Source organism: Lactuca virosa, chromosome 3 (genome assembly GCF_052849685.1).
Source record: "Lactuca virosa cultivar CGN04683 chromosome 3, Lactuca_virosa_CGN04683_v6, whole genome shotgun sequence".
NCBI lineage: Eukaryota > Viridiplantae > Streptophyta > Magnoliopsida > Asterales > Asteraceae > Lactuca > Lactuca virosa.
The window spans coordinates 137,506,269-137,528,426 of NC_136428.1; positions in this window are offsets into that span (position 1 = coordinate 137,506,269).

Below are 22,158 nucleotides of genomic sequence, written 5' to 3' on the forward strand. Positions count from 1 at the left end.
TGTTAGTGTGTGTGAATATTGTATCCGGATCTTCATTCATAATCAATACATACAAGATTCATATTATTCTTCTTCTCCTTCTCTTCTATTTGATCTGACATCATCCGTTTGATTGGGATTCCGCACCATCAAACATATCTGATTGATACACAAGCAGTTTAGGGACTTACAACAGCTTGGTCTTATCTCTTCAGTCAGCAGTTGCAGGTGAGTTATCCTCACTATATCGACAGGGTCTACGGCACCAAGGCCGGCCCTTTATCGGATGGAAATCCGGGTAGTTGTTGTTATGTTATTGTTTTGCTATGTCTGCATCCTGGTAGTTAGGATGGTATGTGTTAGAGACCTGGTTAAGGTCGGTACCCGGGATATAGGGTAATGTTATGCTAGTGACCGGTTAGGTCGGAATCCTGATTAGGATGTTGATATGCTATGTGATCTGTTAGACTGCTTGTCTGGTTAGAGATTGTTATATGATTATATGTTTATGTGCACATGGTTGTTGGACTGGGGTTGGGTTGAGCCGGGTCCTGCTTTGTGCTGTAGGCCAACATACCCAGGGCGGACCGGATGTTCCGAAGGCCCAGCGAGCGGTCCGGATAGGATGAAGGCCCCGAGAGGGCGGACCAGACGTGCCGAGGCTCGGAGAGTGGACCAGGCCGATTGAAGGCCGGTGCGGGCAGACCAGTCATACTGTAGACTCAGAGAGTGGACCAGGTGGATTGAAGGCCTGGTGCGGGCGGACCAATCACACTGTAGACTCGATGTACATGGCTAGACTCGGAGGGTGGACCAGGTGGACTGAAGGCCCGGTGCGGGCGGACCAGTAACACAGTAGACCCGATGTGCGTGGCTGTTCTGTTTGTGATATGATATGAGTATGTGTATGTGTGGTTGGTATTTTGGGGGTAACTCACTAAGCTTGCGGGCTTACAGTTGTAGTGTTATGTTTCAGGTACTTTAGGAGATCGTGGCAAGCCGAAGGCGTGATCGTACCGCTCCTCATATTTTATGATTTTGTGATATGATTCTGGGGGATACTCTGATGTTAAATGAACTGAAAACCTTTTTGTAATAACTTAATGAATATGGGTTGTTTTTGAAAAATTTAAATTGGTTGAAATTTTTGGATGTTACAAGTTGGTATCAGAGCCTTGGTTTGAGTGAATTGGAGGAACATTCGTGTGAATCCAGTCTCAAAATAAAGAAGATTTTCGAAAATGGTTTTCAAAATAAGTAAAGGAGGATGCAGAGGGTACGATCAGCCGGAGCCAGTAAGTAACCCCAAAATACCATACAAGTTATTTGTTTATGAGATATGATAGAACAGCATGCTAGTGTTAGGCTAGGGATCTTCAGGAAGTGCATGATAGAGTTGCCTGATTGTGATGCCTGCTAGCCTAGGGTCTCCTTTTATGAGAGTTTCAGTGTTCCTTTAGGAGTGAGGATAGAGTGCTTGCTATGTTCGTTAGTGCTTGGGGCGTTGTGATGATACTTGAGACAAATATGGGTAGGTGTGGAAGGTAGTATGGGCCCGTACTACTGAAAGCACAGGACCCATACGCGTATCAAGGAAGTCACAACCCCTGGATGGTTGATTAGAGAGTCATTCTGGGTGGTTATGCGAGGTATCTGAGGATCTCATGGTGTATTGCAAGAATGGCGATTACGAGATGTATCGGGACAGGATCCGGTTCGGGATCGGGATCAGGAGAGGACGGTCAGGGTGGATTAGTGCCACCAGAGGTCATCGTCAGATGAGTACGGGCGAGTTGGACACCAGGATTCGTGAGATCCTGCATGATGAGGTTGCTGCTATGTTCCGCGCTGAGTTGTCGGAGATTTTGGATCGATCAAGACCGCCATGCTTGAGTACTTTGATGAGCGCTATGCAGCTCTTACGGAGACAGTTGCCGTGGCAGCTACAACGGCTGTAGCAGCGGCAGGAGGAGGAGCCGGTCGGGGCTTTCAGTATCGGGATTTCGATAATACGAAGCCCCCTCCTTTCGATGGAGTTCAGGATCCGATCATTGCTATGAGATGGTTGTCAGACGTGGAGGGTTGTTTCTTCACGTGTTCATGCCCTACGGATCAGAGGGTGAGGTGCGCTCTGAACCTTTTGAGGCTCGGGGCGAAGGATTGGTGGAGGTTGACTATGGGATCTTATTCCGATGCGCAGCGGGCTGCGGTTACTTGGGACAGTTCCGGGAGATGTTCAGTACCTGTTATGTTCCACAGGTTGAGAGGGAGAGATTGGCTCAGGAGTTCCTGGAGCTGAAGCAGGATTCAGAGATGGTGACGGAGATCACCAGGATGTTCACGGAGAGGGCGATGTTTTGCCCTGAGTTTGCTTCGGAGCAGGCTCAGATGTCCCGATATCTGAGTATGCTCAAGAGGGATATCAGGCAGTTTGTGTCTGCGCAGAGGTGCGAGACCTTGTTGGAGTTGCAGGAGGCCGCTCGACGGCGTGAGTTGGAGATTGAGTTACAGTTGCGAGAGCAGAGACAGGCCCCGGTGCAGTCGCAGCCGGCGCCGAAACGGTCCAAGACCGTTGATTCCAGGATGGGAGGTCAGGGTAGCCACACTTGTGGGAAGTGTGGGAAGGGTCACACCAGAGTTTGTAGGTCTAGTGGTGCGTGCCGCAAGTGCGGGAGAGAAGGGCATTATGCGAGGGATTGTCGTCGGTCAGCCTCGGTTTAGGATATGAGGATTTGCTACCAGTGTCACCAGGTTGGACATTTGAGGGCCAACTGTCCACAGTTTGCTACAGGATCGGTGCAGGCTCCAGCACCTGCCACTCTGAGGATTACGGGTGGAGGTCAGGGTGGAGCGGAGCCTCCGAGGGCTCAGGGACGCGCATTTCAGCTTACAGCAGAGGATGTCAGGGCAGAGCCAGACGCAGCTGCGGGTATGTTTTCATCTTGTTTCTTGATTATTGTGTATCTGTCTGCATTATCCGCATGTTTTGTAGTATGATTAAGGATCTTGGTAGTTAGGAGTTGTAGTTAGCGTTCAGGAGGACTCTTGGTCGAAAGATAAAGTTATGATCTCGTTGCTAGGAATAGCAACTACGATGCGAGAGGCGTTCAGTTGAGAGTCGAACTTCCTTGGAGTTCGGGTGTGCGATGGCGGAAAAGTTATTCAGTGAAGGTTACTTACTCCCGAGGGAGTTAGTTCATGGATAAGAGGGAATGAATGAAGTAAGGACAAGTGAGCTATGCCGGTTTTGAGCATCGATGGTTAGTAGTCAGTGCACTAAGTGGGGGAGAATTTGAAAATTCTCCGGTAAAAACAACATGCATCCAAGGATGGTTAGTTGTTTTGGATTTCAGCGGTGTTTTGCTGAGGGTGTGGATCGGTGAGAGCAAGTGGTAAGACAAGTGGGGCGGAGCACAGACCATGGTTTTCGGAAAGGGTGACTGATTGTTGTAAGGCCTAGGGATAGGCCGGGAAATAGAGTATGTGGAATAGAGCTGGAGTTCGGAACCCCAAGAGGGCTAGAACAGTATGTGTGGGAGAGACTCCCGGGAAGAATGGTTCAGGGCGATGTATGGCAGTTTCGAGCGGCCCGGATAGACTGAAGGCCGGAGGGCGTACCAGTTAGGCCGAAGGCTCGGGGAACGGTTCAGACAGGTTGAAGGCCCAGGAGGGCGGTCCAGACATACTGAAGGTTCTGAGAGTGGTCCAGATAGGCTGAAGGCCTGGGAAGGCGGTCCAGTCATGCTGAAGACTCTACATGTGGTAGTGGATCGATATGAGGAGAGTAAGTAAATATGTCGCCATGCAATAGTAATCGATATGGTCTGGCCCCAAGTTTTGATCATGATGATGAAGTCGGTTGGAGGTTCAGGGAACGGTCCAGACAGGCTGAAGGCCCAGGAGGGCGGTCCAGACATGCTGAAGGTTCTGAGAGTGGTCCAGATGGGCTGAGGGTCTGGGAAGGCGGTCCAGTCATGCTGAAGACTCTGTATGTATTAGTGGGACGGTAGAATGGAGTTTAGCTCAGTGGCACTTATAAGTGCGCTTATGATTGTGGAGTAGACTTCCTGGAAAGGAAAGGTATGTAGCTCCGGAAGGAGTGTGGATCCTCTGAGAGAGAGGCGGCAGAGTGAAAGGTTGATCAGAAATGCTTCGGTTATTGGTAGTAAGCGCTGGGATTGTACCAGAAGTATGGAAGCACATACGGGTTGGATGCCCGTTGAGGTTGTGGCAGTGTTGGATGATGCGCAGGCATGTTTTCAGTCTCCTTGAAAGAGGAGAAGGATAGTGGTTCCAAATTGGAGATTGGGACAGAGAAAGGTGAGACAGTAGGTTAACAGACTCGAGAGTAGCCTGTACCGGTGCTGAGGATTGCATAGGGATATTACAGTCAGAGGTAAAGTACCTAGAGATCGTGATAGAGAGGTGTGAGTGGGTTGCACTCCGTTGTGTCGAACCGAAGGGTTTGAGGGTGACGCAAGGACAAGGTCCTTGGTTCCGAGTACGTCTATAGGCTTGAGTTGTGTATGAGGAAGTAGTTCGACATGGGGTATTCCGTCATGAGGATGACCGGACCCTATGATTGATTAGACCTGGTGTGTTGGTATTCCAGGCCGAGGCTGCGTAGGTCAGGTACGAGTGGTTACGTGGTATAGTTGGTTGATGGGTTATGAGAGCTGAAGGATGCGGCATCCTGTCAGAGCGTAAAGTTGCAGCTATCAGGGTTATCGCCAATTTTTGGGCAAAGAAAGATGGATTAGTGCCTTGGCAAGAGCTCAGTGGGTGTTGTGGTATCCAGTTATCGCCAAATGCGAACGAATACGTAGGACAAAAGTAAGGTAGTGTCTTCAGGTGGCACTCAGTTGATGAGCGTTGTTATTAGAGAAAGAAGCCGGAGGCCGGCTTGAATTAGTGGTCGTAACTTTGTGAGGGAAGAGTTGGACTATATAGAGGTTTGATAGCAGTGTTCGGAGGAACCTGGGTCGGTTGAGACCAGGAGATGTATTGTGGGAGTATCGTCTGGGGTGTGTTGCCGAAGGCTTCGAGGACGAAGCCTAATTTAAGTGGGGGAGAATTGTAACATCCTAAGTCAGAATCAAGAGTTTAGGGGGTAAAGTGTAAGTTTGGAAAAGAAGGACTCGGCGAGTTGGAGCTGCAACTCGTCGAGTCGAAGCGTGTGCCGGGCACATATTAAGTGACCGGACTCGCCGAGTCGGAGGCTGGACTCGACGAGGCCGTGCTGGAATGGGAAACCCTAATTCCTGGGGTTTGCACCATATATAAGGAACCTTAAGCCCCACCCCCAGCCTCTTTAGCACCCCCTTTGATGTCCAGAAGCTTTCTCCTCCATTTCCAAACCCTAATTTGAGAGTGAGAGGGATTAAGTGTTTTGTGGAGCTTGGAGAAGAAGGATACTTGAAGCAAGAGTTGGTGGGATCATAGAAGAGCGAAGTGGATCTGATTTCCTTGCTTGTTGGCATCAGATTAAAGGTAAAAAGCTGTTGCCTTGTCTTTGTTGTGCTTAGATTGTTCATGGGTGAAGTTTTAGGGCCAAAATGTCATATATGAGTCTCTTTTCGAGTATTGGGTTCAGATCTGTGGTTGCTATTGCAGATCTAAACTGGTCTTGACTCATGAATCTGGAAAGTGATAGCTTTGGGGCTTGATTGAGAGTGTCCTTGCCTTAAACCTTCATTTTAGCTTGATTGGAACTTGTTGAGCCTTGCATGCACGTAAAGTTGGAAACTTTACGTGTGAATCTGGCCCTAGGAGTCCAGATCTACATATTGGAAGCAATGGAATGGCCTGTGATCGTCTGGATGAAGATATTACGCATGGACTCGGCGAGTCTGGGAGATGACTCGGCAAGTCGGGCTTCATATCAGACCTTGAGTCGCGTAGTAACTCGACGAGTCGCATGGGCGACTCGGCGAGTCTTATGGAGATGAGCTTGGGCTCGACGAGTTGGAAGAACAACTCGGCGAGTCTGTTGAAGATGGCCTTGGACTCGACGAGTCTGTTCTTGGACTCGGCGAGTCTGGTCGTGGAACCCTAACCTTTCTGGTCAAGCCGTGAATCGGTGAGTCGAGGGACGACTCGGTGAGTCGAGCAGGATGGGACTCGAAGATCATTGGACTCGACGAGTCTTGGGGCGACTCGGCGAGTAGACACGTGTTATGGGAGTTCTGAGTAAGGGAACTCGACGAGTCGACGGGTCGACTCGGCGAGTAGAGTCAGACAGGAAAGTTGACTTTGACTGAGGACTTTGACTTTGACCAAGAGTTGACCAGTTTGACTTCCAAGGGTATTTTGGTAATTCTGGTATTTATGAAAGTGGTTCTTTGGTAGTGTTCTGTGGTGAAGATTGTGTCGGTGGTCGGAGCAGCTTGGTCTTATCTCTTCAGTCAGCAGTTGCAGGTGAGTTATCCTCACTATATCGACAGGGTCTACGGCACCAAGGCCGGCCCTTTATCGGATGGAAATCCGGGTAGTTGTTGTTATGTTATTGTTTTGATATGTCTGCATCCTGGTAGTTAGGATGGTATGAGTTAGAGACCTGGTTAAGGTCGGTACCCGAGATATTGGGTAATGTTATGCTAGTGACCGGTTAGGTCGGAATCCTGGTTAGGATGTTGATATGCTATGTGATCTGTTAGACTGCTTGTCTGGTTAGAGATTGTTATATGATTATATGTTTATGTGCACATGGTTGTTGGACTGGGGTTGGGTTGAGGCGGGTCCTGCTTTGTGCTTTAGGCCAACATACCCAGGGCGGACCGGATGTTCCGAAGGCCCAGCGAGCGGTCCGGATAGGCTGAAGGCCCCGAGAGGGCGGACCAGACGTGCCGAGGCTCGGAGAGTGGACCAGGCCGATTGAAGGCCGGTGCGGGCGGACCAGTCATACTGTAGACTCAGAGAGGGACCAGGTGGATTGAAGGCCCGGTGCGGGCGGGCCAATCACACTGTAGACTCGATGTACATGGCTAGACTCGGAGGGTGGACCAGGTGGACTGAAGGCCCGGTGCGGGCGGACCAGTCACACAGTAGACCCGATGTGCGTGGCTGTTCTATTTGTGATATGATATGAGTATGTGTATGTGTGGTTGGTATTTTGGGGGTAACTCACTAAGCTTGCGGGCTTACAGTTGTAGTGTTATGTTTCAGGTACTTCAGGAGATCGTGGCAAGGCGAAGGCGTGATCGTACCGCTCCTCATATTTTATGATTTTGTGATATGATTCTGGGAGATACTCTGATGTTAAATGAATTGAAAACCTTTTTGTAATAACTTAATGAATATGGGTTGTTTTTGAAAAATTTAAATTGGTTGAAATTTTTGGATGTTACAAATCGGGTTTAATTATAAAAATTACGTTATAATTAAAATTAAAGTAATTTAAAAAATTAGAATTTTAAAATCAAGAGAGTTAATTATCCCAAAAAATATGGAATTTTCCTTTTTTAAATTTATCTCAATTGTCTAAAATACCCTTAGAATGAAATTAGATGGTATTTTTCAATTATTTTTAATTTAATAATATATATTAATCACTTTCTTAAATTAAGTAAAATGATTGGTCCACATTTATGGATACAATAACACAATAATTTGTTTAAATAGAATAACCTAAGCCTATATATATATATATATATATATATATATATATATATATATATATATATATATATATATATATATATATATATATATGTATATATATATATATATATATATATATATATATATATATCATTGTTAACCGTTGGACCACTACCATCTCTACGTCATTGGATTACCACAGTCGTCAGATCGTTAGGTGTTTAGCCGAAAACCCCACCCTACCAACATCCCTCTTCCTAGACTTTATCTCTCTCTCTCTCTCTCTCCCCCCCCCTCTCTCTCTGACGTCATTCTTCTTCTTACTTCGGTGGTTCCGATATAAATAAATTGATGAAAGGTTTCAAATCTACGTCATGAGAGTTATATTTTCAGGGCTCGGGTTTTCTTGTTCGAGGGTTAGGGTTTTCTGGCAGAGATAGATGGAAGTGGTGAACAATGATAGCAGACAACAACGAAGGTGAAGGTTGAATCCGTTCTACAAACCCTAGCCCTGACTACAGCTTCGACGGAGGACAACAATGATGAGTGTTGGGGTGGTGGTTCGTCAGGCGGCAACGGATACGATGGAGAATGCATGGTTGAGTTAAGGAATGGGAGATGGTGGTAAGGGTGGGGGATAGAGGTGGTTGGTGGCAGAGAGTAGTGGTGCACGGTGATGACATGCAGAGATATTGTAGGTGTTCTTGAGAGTGTGTAGATGTTCTTGATAGTAGGTATTTGTGTTTGTTTTTAGAAAAAAGATATAAAGAAGAGAAGTTGATCGGAGAGAGAGAGAGAGAGAGAGAGAGAGATAGAGAGAGAGAGAAACAAAGAGAGAGGGAGAGAGATAGATAGAGAAAAAGTAAGAGATATGGTAGGCGAGCATTTATTCTTTTTTAATTAATAAAAACAATAAATTAAATATAAAAAATAAAAATAAAATGAATATAAGGGGTAAAATAGGCTCTCAAATTGATAGGGACTAAAACCATACAAGTTATTCAAATTTTGACCACAGATTCACCCTAAATATTTTTGGACCAAAACCATATATTTTGACAACTACAGGGACCGTTTTTGCAATTTTGTCAAAGATTTTAGAAATTATTAATGGTAAAATTGAAAAAACAGTCCCGATGGTATTTTTATGGGTTTTCATTCTAACCTCAACTTTTTTGGCTTCGTGGTCATTTTGAGCTAGTTTCGTTGCGTATTTGGTCCCTCTGAATTTTCAAATGACTAAAATACCCTTGGGGAGCTTATTTTCCAATTTTCTTTTATTTTTTAAAGATCTAATATTTATTTATTTATTTTAATAATTAGAAATAAAAGAGGACAAACACAAATTTGACGTATGGTTTTTTTCTGGGATAATTTTTTGGTGGAGATAAAGTGGCTGAAAAAAGTTTAGGAGGAGACAAAGTCGGCAGACGGTGGTGGGGGCGGACGATGGTTGAAAGGTAGTGGTGGCGGAGGATATTCTTGAATCTATGAATATGTTCATGGGTGTTTATTATACACAAATCTAGAGAGAGAGAGAGAGAGAGGTGGGCCCTCGTTTTTTATAATTAATAATACTTTAAATTAAAAAAACATAAAAAAGTGTATTAGAAGGGCATTTTAGTATTTTCAGTTTTTTGAGGGGCCAAAATCACAAACAAACATGGTCAAAAAGACCAACAATCCAAAAAACTCGGAGTTTGGACGAAAACTCAGAAAATAAATGCAAACCACAGGGACTATTTTTTGTAGTTTTGTCATTATTAAATTTTCAAGAAATAAGTTAAAGATAAATCTTCATAAATGGTCCCTATAGTTTCTCAAAATATCAAGTTTAGTTCCTAACTTTTTTCGGTCTCATGGAAGGTCCTTTTGGTTTTAAAACTTTTCATAGAGAGTACTTCTGACTACCAATTTTGATACCTTAAGTCACAACATGTTTAAGGCGTGTGAGAGGAAAATAGTCTTTTACAAAACATAGGAACCATTCATGATTAATTTACAAAACACTAATCTGATTCCATGCAAATCCTGCAAAAAATACCAAAACTTCAAAGTGTTAAATAACATTATACTTTAAACTTCTAAGTGTGAAACAACATCATACTTTTAGATTAAAAGTATTAATAACACCACAAAAATAACAGAAACAAGAATTAACAATAGAGCATGAAGTATGAGAAAAATCACACCAATTTCTCAAATTAAGTGGATGTCAAAGATTCATGTTCATATCAAGCATTATGAGATTAAAAGGCTCTAAAATAAGAGGAAGATTTTTTCCCAAATACATACTCTTGGATTCCAAGCAACACAAAACCCACATCACAAGTTATAAAAGAAGTAGTCATATTAGTAATGTTAATATTAATAAGAACTCAACAAAGTGAATCCATGAAACTAGATGATAATAACTTTCACCATTCTTCAATTATCATTATGTGAAGCTTACCCATTTACAAAAAAGAAAAAAAAATTGTCATGGGGTTCATTTCCTTAAAATCCAAAGCAAATTCATTTACCCTAAACTAGAAATTTATCTGGTCTCATTAATTGGATCCATTAATGATTTATTTTTGCTACTCCCAACAAAATTAAAACCAACAACAATGTATCAATCACAAAACTTTCTAAAAGAATTATGAATCTATTCACTTTTCACCCAACAAGCTCATGGTAATCGATGGTGCAATACATATAGGTTTCAAACTCGGGATTCTAGAATACTAAAGTTGATGTTAAATTTCATGATGGATTATAAAATTTCATCGGGGTATATATGTAATAAAAATATAGAAACAAAACTTGTCCCAAAATTATTCTAGACTTAGTTTTTCAGACTTCTTGTCTTTCATACTTGTTACATTAGATCAATGGAGATTATCACAAGACAAGAAATAATTATCGAACTGATGGGAGCATATTAGGGTATGATAGGCGAATTGTTGGTGGTTGGATGGAATGATTCCCAATGGCCTCTTGAAGGGCAACAAAACGGTTCCGGCAATATAGGAAGGCATCTGTAACACTACAAAAATCAAAGAAATTTAAATTTTTTAAAATCAACCATGAACCATAATTTTTTACAAAAATAATCATTGCTCAAAAGTAACATCATATGAGAGTGTCCTAAATAAACCAATCACATGAAAATAGAAAGATATGTACGATCAGGCCTTTGCTTTCCCACGATCCTCTGAAGTACCAGAAACAATAAAACTGTAAGCCAAAGCTTAGTGAGTTCCCCCAAAGTACCAACACACCACATAACAAGCAAGCATACAAATATGAGCAGCCAACCTCACTGAACCGCCTCATAGGTCCTACAACCTATCTGGACCACTCCATGGGTTACTGGCCTGACTGGACCGCCTCGCAGGACCTACAACTTATCTGGTCGTCTCCGGGTGTCTTGGCCTATAGCACAAAGTAGGACCGCATCAACCCAACCACAATATGTCTACATATATAACAGATAAACATAAACATAGAACTGAAAAATATAGATAATCATACAGACCTACTAATCAACCACATACTAGCATAGCACTATCCCAGCCAGGATAAATAACCTAGTGGGTTAGCATTGGTGCCTTTGACCCATGGGTACAGTGAGGAAAACTTACCTCTCAGTCTGAAAGCAAGCTGAATAAATCTATGCTCCAAAAACCGGCTCTACTCGACAGCTATTATCCAAAATATTTCCCAACAAAAATTAATACCAAATTACCCAAAATACCCTTTGGTCAAGATTGGTCAAACCTAACAAACTAACCGAGTTAGCCCAACCGAGTCAACCCAGTCGAGTCGACCCAATCGAGTATGTGGGGTGTACTCTTCTATACGTGGGGTGTACTCGATGGCTAAACAGGGATCATGGATTTGGCTACGTACCCGCAACGTACCAACTGGTATGCCTGACGTACCCAGTTGGACTCCCACTTAATGTATTAAGTGCTTAATACTTGGTCTTTTACGTCCAAAATGCATATCCAAGTCCAAAATGTCACCTTTGACCATAAAGTTTCAAACTTTATGGTCTTGCATGGCCAGTAGGTGCTCAGCACTAAAAACTGTAGTGGTGATTATGATGAAAAATGCGGAATATGAAAGATCTAGTGAATCATCATACAAATCTTGAACACATGGAGTAAATAAATCTGGTTTAAGCTCTCATTAGTTTGGTTAGAAAGAGTAAAAATGGGTTTGCAATAAGTCTCTCTCTAAAACTAATGCTCTCCAAATGTTCCTTACAAGTTCTTACATAATGAGAGTCGCTTCCTATTTATAGGAAAGACTCAACTCATTTACCCATACAAGAGGGTAAGCCACATCCAAGCGTGACTTTGCACCCTAACATTCTCCCCCTCAAAGTTAGAATTGGATGTCACGGCTTCAATATCCAACGAGCTCACGCGATCAAGACCAAACACCCTCTCGAAATGATACTGGTCTTCAAATCCACAAATGAATATCTGAAGCTTCGAATACCCACTTTTCATTCTCCCCCTTTTTATAATAAAAAAATGATTATAAAACCCATTTAGGGTGAGAAACGCTCGAGGAATAATCTTCACATAACTCCCCCTTGATGTGTGCCAAAAATGAAACGTCGAAAAACTTGCATGGAAAAACAACCACGAAAAATTTCCAAATTTTGGTGTACATTTTCGACTTTTGGGTGAGAGTTGCAAGAATTTCCAAAATCCGGGTAAAAACTGTCACTTTCAGAATATGAAAGATCTAGTGAATCATCTTACAAATCATGAACACATGGAGTAAATAAATCTGGTTTAAGCTCTCATTAGTTTGGTTAGAAAGAGTTCAAATGGGTTTGTTATTTCTCTCTCTAAAACTAACACTCCAAAATGATCATTACAAGTTCAGATTCCAATTTCAGTAGAACCTCCTTCAATCTTCACTTTCTCTGTTCTTTTGCTTTGACTTCATCCTTCAACATTTGATTCCAAATATGAGACTTTGGAAATTCGATAATTCCAAATCGAATACACATACCATCAATTTGGAATTCGAAATCACTTCAAACAACAATCTTCGAATTCAATGTCCAGTAACACAGTCTAAATTCGACTCCAATTTTCACACAAGTTCTACTCATCTGTTCAAACTCCAATAAAAGAATACTAGGATACACTTTCGAAAGTAATCTCGACTGAAAACAAATAAGCTTTTGACTTCCAATTTCTCTAAATTCTTTCGATTCAGTTGAAATCGAGCACTATCAAACATCAATCGACTCATTATTCCAAAACTGAAATTCACATCTTTCATCGATTCGAACCTCAATCAACACTACTATGATAAGAACGAAACAAAATCAAATACGTTTTAATATATGGATTTTGATCTTGAGATTGACTTCAAACTGAATTCCAAAATCAAGTTGTGTATCGATGCGAAAAAGAAAAATATTAGGATTTAGGAGAAATCTATAATGAATCGGATTTAAGGATGTGTATCCAAAAGGCTTTTGGGCTCAATTAAAATATATAGTTTCGGATTAATCAACACACAGTAAATCGAATTACTTTTGGGCTCAAGATCATATTGGGCTTGAATTTTGGATTAAATAGTACCATATCGAAAATTTTGGGCTTGATCTAAAAAAAATTATTGGATCAACAATGGGGTTGAAACGAATACGATCCAGTGAAACAAAGCGATCAAAAATGAAAAAACGCAAACCACGAATTGAAATCATAGATGTTTTGGAATCCATTTGACAATTTGAGATACCTTTTTGATGATCCAGGTTCCATTTGCAACGAACGAATCAAATCTAGAAGATCTTGGTTCTTTTGTTGGAACGTGAAAATCTCCAATTTGAACATTTTGCCACCCACGATGCGTGTTGTACAACTCGTCCTTCGTGTTCTTCAACGATCCAAGAACATCTTCATAAGAACCATCAACCCTTTTGGGTTTTGACTTCAAATTCAATGCAACATTTGGAGATTGTTGCTTTGGAACCCAAATTTGCTTCACAGATTTCGGATTCACAACAACATTTTACGATTTTTATGAATAAACCCGCTTGTTTTTACGTTTGATCTTCTTCTTCTTTTTATTTCTCATGTTTTTGCATCTTGAAGATTTGATTTCAAGAACACCTTCATTCTTGACAACTTCAACTTGACAAGTTTGAATCAAATCTTTTGGATTTTGATACTTGTGAATTTCTTGGATTAACGGCTTTCGATAAGGAATCATTCCTTCAAACGAATCACAAGAACACAAAATATCATCAGTTTGAACTCCAATCGAGCAAAAAACTTTTTCATCTTCATGAGAATCAACTTGAATCTTCTTATCATGAACTTCAAGAACATCAAGAACATCACCTTGAACTCCATAGTGTTGAACTTGAACATACTTAAGAGCATGAAGATCACTTGGGTTTCCAACATGAGAAATGTATTTCTTATTAAACAAATCTCTTTCTTCTCCTTCCTTTTGATTTCCACTCCAACATAACATGTTCACGGAAATTTCAACCAAGCATTCAATCTTCGATAGTGGTTGAAATATCAATCTTCCATGATCATCCTTCAAATCTCCATAAGAATAGTACTCCATGAAATGAACCCTCCTTTCAACAATAATCCATAGAATTGATTTTCGTTGACTTTGTATTTCACACCTTCAATGATTACAACCCAAGAGTCATAACCCATATACACCATGATCACAAAAACTTTGCAAATTTCTAGAGAGAGAAAGTGATAATCAAAGAGATCACTAGAGAGAGAAATTGCATATGAACCAAATTCTAGAGAGAGAAAGTGGTACAAACAAGTATTCTAAAGAGAGAAAATCGAATTATAGATCAAATCAAGGAAAATTTCAATTTGTAGAACACAAACTTTCTCAAAAAAAAATGAAGAACCCACAAAAATGAAGATTCACTCAAATCATGAAGTCATCATGGATCAATTCTTGATCAAATCAAGAACACCGCTCTGATACCAATTGTAGTGGTGTTGATTATGATGACAAATGTGGAATATGAAAGATCTAGTGACTCATCATACGAATCATGAACACATGGAGTAAATAAATTTGGTTTAAGCTCTCATTAGTTTGGTTAGAAAGAGTACAAATGGGTTTGCAATAATTTTGTCTCTAAAACTAATGCTCTCCAAATGTTCCTTACAAGTTCTTACATAATGGGAGTCACTTACTTCCTATTTATAGGAAAGACTCAACCCATTTACACATACAATAGGGTAAGCCATATCCAAGTGTGACTTTGCACGCTAACACTTATCGATCAGATGAGGATCGAAAACCCTCCCTTGATGGATCTGTCATCATGATACCAAAACACCCCTACTAACTGTTGTTCCAGTTTCTATCGACACCCCCTTTTCCATGGTGTCACCTCCCAGATTGTAACGCCCCGTTCCTGGTACGTGATTTTAAGTATTATATTTTTCCTTTTCATAAAGGCTACTCGACTAGTCAGTAGCCCTAACTTGTCGAGTAGATACAGGTCAGCACGTGGAGATTTGTGGGGCGAATCGACGAGTCAATATCCCCGACTCGGCGAGTTGGCCAGGCTGGATGAAACCCTAATCTTTAGGGTTTGTACCCTATTTAAGCATCATTATAGCCCCCATCCCAACCTCTAGCACCTCCAGAACGTTCTCCTTGAAACCCTAACCCTCCATTGGTGAGCTTGAGTGGTTCCTTGCCTAATTTGAAGTGAATTTGTGCATTTTGGAGCTTGAAGAAGGAAGAAGGTTCAAAGGAGAAGAAGTAGATCCAGGAGATACACCTCATTTGCTGCATTTTCTGGTAATCAAGTCCTTAACTTGGTCATTTTCTTACTAGATCTTAATCTATGTTGGTTTTTCTCACTTTGGATCATTCCCAAGACTAATCCCGGAATTGGAGCTCTTTTGGGGTTATGGACTTCAGATCTGGACACCCTTGAGCTTTAGGACCTCAAGGTAGCCACCTTCATTCAACCAAGGCCCTAATCCAAACCTTAGGTCTATATTTCTAGCCTAGTTCGATGTTTTAGCTTCATACCACTATGCATGCACGTAAAGTTGGCAACTTTACATGTTATGCTAGCCCTAGAAGTCCAGATCTACGAATTGGATGCACTAAAATCGATTAGGATCAATTGTATAGTAATGACATGCAAAGGACTCGGCGAGTCGCTCATCTGACTCGGCGAGTCGGATCGCAAACCCTAATTTCCCTGTTAGTGAGTGGTGAGTTGAATCAGTGAGTAGAGGAGGTGACTTGGTGAGTTGGGCAGGACAAGGATTCGGAGGTTGAGGGACTCGGCGGGTCATAGAATGACTTGGCGAGTCGAGTTGTGAGTTATAGGGATTTTGAGTTAAAGACTCGGCGAGTCATTATGCGGACTCGGCGAGTAGAGTCAACCTGGAAGTTTGACTCTAACCAGGACCTTGACTTTGACCAGGGGGTAAATTGGTCATTTAACCATGAAGAGTTATCAGTTTTCACTAAAGGGTATTATGGAAATTTGTAGCCGGAGAGTCACCGGAGCAGCAGTCAGGGATTCCTCACTCAGGTTGTCAGCAGTCAGTCATATGATGTGAGTTCCCTTTCAGTAGGAACGGGTCTAAGGCACCAAGGCCGGCCCGTTTAGTAGCGTAGTATACCGGGGTTAGCTCGATGCAGTTATGTGATTACGGACTTCGGTCCGATGCCGGGACAGACCCGAGAAGTAGTTATGTATGCTTGATGTCTTTGTGATTCATGCATGTTGTGTATATGTGATTATGTTATATGTTATGCCATGTTCAGTTATTCCGAACTTCAGTCTGATGTCGGGCGGGGCCCGATGCAGTGGGTGGGGCCCAAGTTATTCCAAACTTCGGTTCGATGTCGGGCGGGGTCCAATGCAGTGGGCGGGGCCCAAGATATTCCGGACTTCGGTCCGATGCCGGGCGGGGCCCGATGCAGTGGGCGGGGACCAACATATGTTTATGTGTTTGCATGGTATGTGGTAGATTGGGGAGCTCATTAAGCTTCGTGCTTACATTTTCAGTTTTTGGTTTCAGGTACCTCTAGTAGCAAGGGGAAGGGCTCGGGATGATCGCATGGCACACACCACAGTTATTAGCCTGGGATTTTCACTCTGATATTTGATCACATGTTTATTCATCCGATCTATTATTATGTTTGAGATACATGAGACATGATTTCTATTTTCATACTGATTGGATATGGGTTTGTATAATAAAATAAATGAAACTTTCGGGTCATATTTTTGGGATGTTTCAAGTTGGTATCAGAGCCTTGGTTTGAGGGATTCGGGCACACTTTCGGGTGTGTCTGAACTCAAACTAAGGAAATTGTATAAGAAATTTTCAAAAGAAAAAGCATTTTTACAAAATGGATTTTGAAAATAGAAAGAACTCCGAGAAAGGGTGTGGTGCATGCAATCAGCCAAGCTCAAGTAAGTACTCCCAAATTACCCATACAAGTTATGCTATGTTATGATTATCAGCTTATGTAGAACAACATGCTAGATTAGGACTAAGGATCTAGGAAGGATGCCTTATGTGCCTATTTTATGTGTTCAGATTTGTGAGAACTGCATGCTAGCCCAGATTAGTTAGTATGATAGCCAGATTAGTATATGTTTGATTATGTGTATTTGATGCTCGAATGCTGCTTGTTTTGTGCTTCTAGGAGTCTTTGTTATCTTTTATTAACTAGTAAATGAATATTTTCCGTTACATATTGCGAGGATTAAATAATTTCAGAAGGTTAGGTCTAGCTCTATTGCGCAGCTCTTGTTTGAGTCCAACCGTTGTAGGGTATGATCTTTCATTCGAAGAATTATCTAGTCTTAGTGATATGTAATAGTATTCACGAGCTAGTTAGGGGGAGGTAGCAATGATTTCTTATGCAGCTGATAGCGGAGATTGGATTGGTGGTTACCCTAGGGAAAGCCTAGGAAGAGTTAGTATGAGATCAGCAGTCGTAGTAGAAGGGACTTGGTGGAGTCAAAGCAGTTCTTGAGGAAAGTACGGATAGATGTGGAAGGTAGTATGGGCCCATACTACTGAAAGCAGAGGATCCGTACTCGAATCAAGGAAGGCTGAGATAAGACCAGGGAACTTGTAGTGTATGAGATCCCTCGAGTTATGTTAAGTATTCTGATATTGTTATGTTGTGTTTTTCAGAATGGTGGTTTTACGCCCTAGAACAGCAGTCGGCAGTTCAGGTGCCGGAGAGGGATCAGGTTCAGGCTCTGGAGTCGAGCACCTAGATGAGCACACCAGGGAGTTTCTCTCCTCAGAGATCACTCGCATTATACTTGAGCAGACCTCGGTGATCTTTGGTTCGATTAAGGTGGATATTCTGGAGCTTATGGATGAAAGATTGGGTGCATTCCGCACCGAGGTGGCGGCCATGATGGGGTCGCACACGCTCACCTTCAGGGAATTCAGAGCATGTGGAGCTCCTGACTATCATAGGGCTCGGGACCCCATTGCGAGTACCAGGTGGTTGGCGGATGTTACCAATGCATTCCGCACCAGCAGATGTGCCGAGGGGGACAAGGTCAGATTAGCGTCCTGTATTCTGAAGGATAGGGCACGATACTGGTGGGAGGAGGTTGGGAGAGCCATTGGAGATGATACAGTTTTGGATGCGATGACCTGGGGTGATTTCACGACCAGGTTCAAGGCTGAGTTCGCACCTGTCATTAGGGTGCAACAGCTTGCTAGGAGTTCCAGGGTCTCCAGCAGGCGACTGAGACGGTGGCGGAGATTACCGCCAAGTTTAGGGAGAGGGTCCTTCTTGTTCCGCAGTATGCAGCGGACGAGGAGATGAAAAAGACCCGATATCATGAGATGTTGCGAAGTGATATTCGCCAGTTTGTGAGCCGGTCCAGCTGCAAGACGCTGGAGGATATGATAGCACGGGCTCGGGAGAGAGAGATTGATCTAGAGATGGAGAGGAAGAGGAAGCCAGAGGTGGTGTCTGGCACAGGGAGTTCGGGCAAAAGGCCCAAGGTATCCGATCACAGGTCTAGAGGACAGCAGAGCCACAATCGTTGTGGCAAGTGTGGTAGATTGCACGATGGGGTGTGCAAGGCAGGGAGTTACGGCTGTTTCAAATGCGGCCGGACTGGGCATATGAGTAGGGATTATACAACTACTACCACTACCACCACAACATCTGATCTGATTTGCTTCCATTGCAATTAGAGGGGACATAAAAAGTCCCAGTGTCCAAGTTTAGTCTCGGTAGGACAGGTGGCGGCACCCGCTCCTACCACCTTGAGGATTACAGACGGCCATCAGGGTCGGGCTGAGGCGCCAATGGCAAAGAGCAGAGCCTTCCAGTTGACAGCAGAGGAGGCACGAGCGACTCTGGACGTGGTTACTGGTATGTAATTTCCCACTTTTCTCATTATTTCTTTTGACTATTTTCTTATGATTGTGTGTTTGTTATGATGGGTTTTGAGCATTCTAACACTCGTAAGGTGTACATGCAACCCTAGAAACCTTGGATCTATGTTTGACTAAGATACATGCAAAATTGATTTCCAAGGTTCATAATCCTATCTAGTATACATGGGGAACTTTTAAACATAAAAGATAGCTACAAATACATACCTTGTAGTTGCTTGGATTCCTTGAAAACAATGTGAGCCTAGCACCCCAAGTGTGATGCCTCAAATGTCTCACACAACACCAAATGCTCTTGGAATTAAACTTGAGAGAAATGATCAACACTTGAAATTGGCTTGCCCTCTCTAGAAACTCACTAGTGCTGATTTTGGCGAGTGTTATGTTGCTTATATAGTGTATCCAAATGCATGATGCCATGCAACCTAAATGGACCATGCCAAACCGAGTCAAGTACATACCAGAAATAGTTATGGACGTAGACACCTTATCCAACAGTCTCCCACTTGGATAAGTCTAATAACTATAACTGCAAATATGACTTCAAGAACCGATCAGCAATCGTAGCTCTTTCAAGGTCTCTCGGAACTGAGATGATGATGATACGCCATTTAAGATAAGTAATCATATAATCCTCTGTTCTAGATATCAGCCGGAAAAATACATGGAACAATGTCTTACTTATTGTCCATCAATTTTTTTCCCGATTTCCGATTTGTTTGACAAAGAACTTAATCGAACACATCAATTTAGTTCTGACCGGGCCCGGTACATAGGTCAAAACAAAATCATCGAGGGGCCCAGATATCGCTTCTAATCCAAGAAGGAACGGATTAACTTCGACTCATATGCTTGTTCTATTACTTGTTGAATCATACACAAAGGCACGTTTTATAACATCGAGTTACCAATGTGTTTTCGTATAATCAATGTATAACCAAGTCATAGGCAACAACTCATATCTCTAGGTTTGAAGACTTATATGATATTACCGTCGCACGATCACTCGAGATAAATTCCATGAAGTGATGCAAGTGAGTGTGGGTTGATTCTAATACTCAGAACTTATGAGTACTCAAGAAGTGTTGTATCAACACTTTGCTATGTCCAACAACTTAGACATCTACAAGCCAACCTCATGACAATCTTGATTCATATATACTTCCGATATATGACCGACTGTGGAGATTTGAATAATATGTAAGAACATAACATAAGTATTCTGGAAGTCAAAACATGCAAAATGAAATGATAGTAAACGATTGACAAAAGATAGAAACACTTTACTCATAAATAAACAACCACTATTATTTATCATCAAATGTCAATTACACTTTACAAATTTCAAATCTATCTAACTACTAAAACTAATATCATCCTTCAGCCCTATGCACCTTGCATGCTGGAAATGCTTAACCCTACTCAGTCCCTTTGTGAGGGGATATGTTGGGTTCTCATCCGATGATACCCTCTTTGCCACGAGGAGTCCTTCTTCAATTCGATGTCTGATGAAATGGTATTTTCTGTCGATGTGTCTGGATCTCCCGTGATCCCTTGGTTCCTTGGCTAAGGCAATTGCACTATCACTATCACAGAAAATTTCCATAGGCTCCTTTATAGCTGGTACTACTCTAAGGTCTCCAATGAAGTTCTTCAGCCATATCGCCTCCTTTGCTGCCTCGCTTGCTGCTATATACTCTGATTCGCAAGTTGAATCAACCACTGTCTCTTGCTTGGAACTCTTCCAAGTAATTGCTCCCCCGTTTAAGGTAAAGACCCAGCCTGACTTAGAGCGGAAATTATCCCTATCAGTCTGGAAATTAGCATCACTATACCCTACAAATCTCAAGTCATCACTCCCACCGAGGGTAAGGACCCAATCCTTAGTCCTCCGCAGGTACTTGAGGATATTCTTTACTATAGTGAAGTAAGCCTTGCGAGGATTCCCTTGATATCTGCTGACCATGCTCAGAGCAAAGGCTACATCAGGACGAGTACAAGTCATAGCATACATGATCGAGCCTACAGGGGAAGCATAAGGTACTCGACTCATTTCTGCTATCCCAACCTCGGTACTCGGGCTCTGAGTCTTACTCAATCTGGCGTTACTCTGGATTGGTAACTCTCCTTTCTTGGAGTCCTGCATGCTGAACCTTTTCAGCACCTTATCCAAGTAGGTACTCTGACTAAGTCCAATTAGTCTTTTACTCAATCCGGTCTCTTACAATCCTTATCCCTATAATATAGACAGCTTCTCCAAGGTCCTTTACAGCGAAACACTTCCCAAGCCAGGACTTTACTTCCTGCAGGGTTGGGATGTCATTTCCTATGAGTAGTATGTCATCTACATACAATACCAAAAAGCTAACTATACTCCCACTAGCCTTGACATATACACAAGATTCATCTTCACTCCTAGAAAAGCCAAACTCTTTGACTTTCTCATCGAAGCAAAGATTCCATCTGCGAGGTTCTTGCTTCAATCCATAAATGGATTTCTCAAGCTTGCACACTCTATTAGGGTACTCTGTACTGACAAAACCCTCTGGCTGACTCATGTAAACATCTTCAGCCAACTTTCCATTAAGGAAAGCGGTTTTGACATCCATTTGCCATATTTCATAGTCATGAAATGCAGCAATGGCTAACATAACCCTAATAGAATTAATCTTTGCTACTCGAGAAAAGGTCTCATCATAATCAACTCCCGAAGTTTGAGAAAAGCCCTTTGCAACCAGTCGCGCCTTATAAGTGTGTACATTACCATCCATGTCGGTCTTCTTCTTGAAGATCCATTTGCACCCAACTATCTTACGACCTGGTACATTGTCAACCAAGTTCCAAACTTGATTGTCATACATGGACTGTATCTCGCTGTCCATTGCCTCTTTCCATTTAGCAGACTCGGGGCCTGCCATGGCTTCCGCGAAACTGTTAGGTTCTTCCAGACTTACCAATGTTTCATCACTGATAAGTGTATCACCTTCTGCAGTAATATGGAAGCCATAGTAATGCTCAGGTGCATTCCTAACTCTCGTGGAACGCCTCAGAGGTACAGACTCATCAATTGGATCAACAGGAGTTTCCTCCTCAGGTTGACTGCTAGGGTTTGAAGTTCCTTCACCACTTGACTCTTGAATTTCTTCAAGATCAA